The sequence below is a fragment of the Podarcis gaigeae genome, assembly GCF_964106915.1.
Source record: "Podarcis gaigeae genome assembly, chromosome: 2".
NCBI lineage: Eukaryota > Metazoa > Chordata > Lepidosauria > Squamata > Lacertidae > Podarcis > Podarcis gaigeae.
This window is the reverse complement of record NC_139679.1, coordinates 105,318,556-105,323,772: the sequence shown is the minus strand read 5'-3', so window position 1 is coordinate 105,323,772 and position 5,217 is coordinate 105,318,556. Positions and strand designations below refer to the sequence as shown.

Below are 5,217 nucleotides of genomic sequence, written 5' to 3'. Positions count from 1 at the left end.
GTGATGAAGCTCAGTTTTGGAAGACTCAGGACAGACACAATTAAATATCAGTGTACAGTGCATAGTTAAACTACAGACCATGTGGTGACGTCCACCAGCTTGGATATTATTAAATGGGACTAGTCAGATTCATAGTGGATTGAGCTATTGATAGCTACAAATCAATAATAGCTGTCTACCATGTCCGCTGCCAGAGACAGTCTGCCTTTGAATACCAGTTTCTGGGGAACATAAACTGGGAGAGTGCCGCTGCACTGGACTACATGGACCTTTGGTCTGATGATCCACCAGAGGTCTTCTTCTGTTCTTCTAGCCTATATGGTCCAGCATTTTGTTTGTTTTTCACAGTGCATAGCTAGATACCTCCAGGAAGCCCACTTGAATAAATGTGAGTTGGAATTGTGAGTTGGCATTAAATACCACTAGTCCATGTTATCAACTGTGAGTATGATTAGAAGTGGCAATGGCATGCCATTTTCTTACATCTTTCCTTTGGAAGTATGATGTATGTATGTATGTATGTATGTATGTATGTATGTATGTATGTATGATTAGATTTCCCACCAGGAATATTTCTTAAGTTTCTAAAAACAACTCCTCTGTTCCTCTGCCCAAATTCAGGTGATGTCATTTCCCCCAAAAGCCCCTTACACCACACCTACATTCTTAAAGAGGTGAATCTGAACACCCCCCCCAATTACGCAGAGTCCACATGTGGGTGGTTATGAAGTTATGGTTAAAACCTTGAGCTTCTGGAAAGGCTTCTTGGGGCCTACAGATGGCTGCGGGGCAAAAGGGTGGTCAAAACTTTTCTTCCATGGACTTCCTTAGGTTAACTTTGCAGGGTCCATCAATTTATGGATTTGCTTTGTTCATTTTAATTATGACAGTCCTATCCACTCACGAAAGCTCTGAAATGATGCTGCTTTGTCTACATCTTATTTTATCATCTGTGCTTTGGAATTGCTCAAATATCCACTTTTTGTTATAGATTTTTGAACGGTAGCAAATTTGTGCTGGATTTGCTATTATTATAAGACGCTGCATTGGAGTTGGATTCCATGGTGCTTTATAGCAACCAAGTTTTGTCTTCCGTTCCAGCCCTTGAGTTTGAACGCTTTGATTTTTGGGAATTGGCTATTTCCCAGTTGTAAGCAGGCTTTGGAAATGGTTCCGTGTCCTTTGGAGAAGAAAATCAAACAAACTACCAGACGTTCTTTGCTGGACAATTCACTGAAGAAGCATTCACTTTCACACACAGGAAGAAAAGAATGCATTCCCACTAATTGTTGAGAAATAAAGAATGGTATGATTTTCTCATCTCTAGTCAACGGACTATGGCAGCCTGGTTTGCACATTTCCATCACCATGGGTGAAAACCTCAGTACTGTATGTGCTACATGCCACTCCAGCATGAGGTGCTAAGGAATTTTAATGTGTTATAACAGAGTGTCACAGAATTTTCTTAACTCCACATGATATTGTTGAGCAGAGAGATACAAAAAGAACCAAGACAGATTAGACCAACACACCACAAACTAGTTTGGGTGGAGAACAGGAAGTGTATGCTATGATAGAGATGACTAGTGCTTTATTGCAATGTATGTTCAAAAATGATGACAACTGGTTCTGTAGATAAAAAAGACACTCCGTTAGGCCAATTCAGGTTCTTGGATCCAGTAAAAGTTGAGCTCCATGTGGCTGTCGTCATATTAGAGAGTTCTGGACATCAGTTTGCACTTAGTATTGTTCCATCAGCTAGGGCTACTGCATTTCCTTAAGGGCCCCATCCAACAAACTACCCTCTCTAACTTAGATAATATTGCAGTGTGTGCCAAGTTGTTCAAGCAGTATTTGTCAGAATGTGAACCGGCAACTCACACAACCTATTCTGTATTTTCATTGAGGAATGATTTCCACTTTAAAGCATCTTCTGTGAATAGTCCCATAAACAACTAGCTCCCCAAAAGACCTGAGACGGCAAAAACTCTGGCCTTGTTTTGTCAGCCCATGCATGTGCCAATGAAAACTAGTCATGTCTACAACTCTTTCGAGGTCATCTGTGCAAATATGGGCAACAGGAGGGCAACAGGGGATTCCCCCAAGTTGCAAAAAGTAATTTGGCAATGAGCTGAGCTTTTTTATTTTCTGTCATAATTCCACATGTGGAAGTTTGGACAAAATACGTTAGAAGGCACAGACTCCTGAAACGCCTAGAATTTTTTTAATGCAAGTTTCTAGTCCTCTGTGGAAATGTATCAGAGATGTGTTCATTCCCTGCCCCACCCCACATTTTGAAGGCAAGCTTGTGCTTGTGCCTCCAATCAAATAACTCTATCCATATACCTTCATACTGATGCCACAGCTTTTAAAGCAACCCTCTTGCACTGCTCAGAACTCTGCCCTCAAAATAAAAATTATTTCTTAGATGCAGGGGGAAAAAATGTATTGATCAACATCAGCAAATTTCTAATTGTGGGTGACAAGGAGCTGCACTGTACTCATATGGCATTTTGTAGCTACTATAACTGGTTCTAGAAATGGCATGCATGTACCATATTTTTCGCTCTATAACACGCACCCAACCATAACACGCACGTAGTTTTTAGAGGAGGAAAATCCATAGGCATGTCACCTGTAGGAAAAAAGTGAGTGTTATGGTGCAAAAAATACGGTATATCTATGGGGTAACTTCCAGAGGAGTCACTTGCCCATGACAGGGACTATCCTATAACCAGGCCGGGTCCGCTGATGCTTTGAGTGGTGGAAGCCCAGGAGGCGATGCCCACCTTGAGTCTGTCCAGCCGTCTCTGCCAGCAGTGGTTTCTGGTGAGATATCACCAAAATCTCATGAGATCGCTCATGGAACATGAGAAATCTCGTGAGACGTGGCCAAGATCTCGCCGGAAAACGAGTGCCACAGCTTTGTTGGCAGTACCTCTGCACGATGCAGGTAAGAGAAGGGCGGCATGAGGGTAGCAGCAACAGGGCAGCAGAATTGTGGGGAGCAGCGCATTCCCATTTTAGTCCACATTGCAAAATGGGACACGTCACCCCTGCCTGTAACCCTCAGTGCAGGGGTTAGCAACCTTTTTCAGCAGTGGGCTGGTCCACCATCCCTCAGACCACGTGGTGGGCCAGACTATATTTTTTTGGGGGTGGGGAACGAATGAATTCCTATGGCCCACAAATAACCCAGAGATGCATTTTAAATAAAAGCACACATTCTACTCATGTAAAAACACCAGGCAGGCCTACAAATAACCCAGAGATGCATTTTAAATAAAAGCACACATTCTACTCATGTAAAAACACAGATTCCTGGACCGTCTGTGGGCTGGATTTAGAAGGCGATTGGGCCGCATCCAGCCCCCCGGCCTTAGGTTGCCTACTTTTGCCTTAGTCCCTCATGAATAATACGACCATCGACGCCCAGCCAAAGAATCTTTCCTGGAAGGAAAACTTGGGAGGGGGGGCACCTGACCTCACAGCCGTATGAGATCGCCCCTTTACTTCTGCAGTGCTGGAGGAGGCTGACAGATGGTAACGTTTCATAAGCCCCTGGGCTGATGGAACTTTAGCAAAATGGCTGCACTGCACAGAAATTGCTTGTAAGTGTTGTGCCAGGAAGAGCGGAAGTGGCCCATCCTGGGTGAATTCAGAAACTGTTTAAATTAGGCAAATGGCAAGCATTTGGGAGGCAAGCATTTGTAAGATCCTTCTTACAAAAGGTGTGAGGTGGTGGGAGAAAGGAATGAAGCTGTCTCTCGAAGCCTGTTAGTTTAAGGGAGATTTGCCAACTTGTGCAGCTTGAAATGTGCAGAGGAGTCTATCACTCCTGACACATACAAGGAATATGCAGAAAGGAACCAAAGGCCGTGATTGATGACCTTCTGTCAAGATATGCTGACTCCAGGCAGCGCTCTCCCAAGCTTGTTCTAATTCCTGCTGCTCCAGAGCACATCCGCGGCACATTAATGAGGCCTTATGAAAATGGATTGCGTTTCAAAACGCCAGTGTGATTATGGGCTCGCTTCCTGAAAACCTAGCCAGCTCCTTTTGATAGTTTCATTAGGCTGAATAGGGTACTAATAGTACTTAATATTTATATAGCACTATACCCTGAGTCCCTGGCTAATAGCTAGATTTCCCAGAGGATCACTTTTAAGAATGCAGTCAGGAACGGAGACCTCAGGCTTTACAATACTCCTGTGTTGCTGCTGGGTTGACAACTGTGGGGTATGCCCTACTCCTAAGGGGGTTCCATTTGACCCAAAGAGCTCCTGTTGCTAAGCCCTGCCTTAAGTGCTCTTACACACACCATGCTGGTAACCTTTAACACACTACTATAGGGTAGACAACCCTGTGGGTTAAACCACAGAGCCTAGGACTTCCCGATCAGAAGGTCGGCGGTTTGGATCCCCGCGACGGGGTGAGCTCCCATTGCTCGGTCCCTGCTCCTGCCAACCTAGCAGTTAGAAAGCATGTCAAAGTGCAAGTAGATAAATAGGTACTGCTCCAGCGGGAAGGTAAACGACATTTCCATGCGCTGCTCTGGTTCGCCAGAAGTGGCTTAGTCATGCTGGCCACATGACCCAGAAGCTGTACGCCGGCTCCCTCGGCCAATAAAGCGAGATGAGCGTCGCAACCCCAGAGTCAGCCACGACTGGACCTAATGGTCAGGGATCCCTTTACCTTATAGGGTAGACCACTATTTTATTTATGCAGACAGGAAGCTGAAGCCAAGAGATTATTGCTTGCCTAAGTCTTCTAAGTGAAATTATGGCTGATATTGGAACCACAAACATGTAGCTCATGTTCCTAACCATTAAGAGTTCCTGGGGGCTAAAACTCATGTAACAGAGAGATCAACTCTCCCTTTTAAGACTTAAAAGCAACTGCTAGGAGGAAGCCTGGTTTGGATGATGGGTATTACGTTGGTGTAAGAGTCAACCTGCCAATTACTGCTTTTGACTTGAGCCCAAGGATTTGTATTTCAAAATTGGGGTGTGTGCTTGTGCTGTTGTCTCCTTAAGCCTGTGTTACTGTGGGGTTGGTGTCAATAGTAGAGTCCAGGGCAAGCTATTGGAGATCAGAAGTGCCAAAATCAAGATGCTGGATGTAAGGTTGGCAGGAGAGTTCCATAAGCTGTCGTCTGGTGGAAGGAAGGAAAAACTTAAGACTAGCTGGGTACTCTTGCTGTGAGAAAACTTCTCA

General features: G+C 44.5%; 1 long non-coding RNA gene across 1 annotated transcript; it reads left to right on the top strand.

Annotated features, from left to right (window-relative positions):
• Nucleotides 1-285: 285 nt before the first annotated feature.
• LOC310838319 lies at nt 286-2,226 on the top strand. The gene is made up of 2 exons (XR_014560924.1): nt 286-441; nt 1,102-2,226. It is a non-coding gene; the product is annotated as an uncharacterized lncRNA (long non-coding RNA).
• The last annotated feature ends 2,991 nt before the right edge of the window (nt 2,227-5,217 follow it).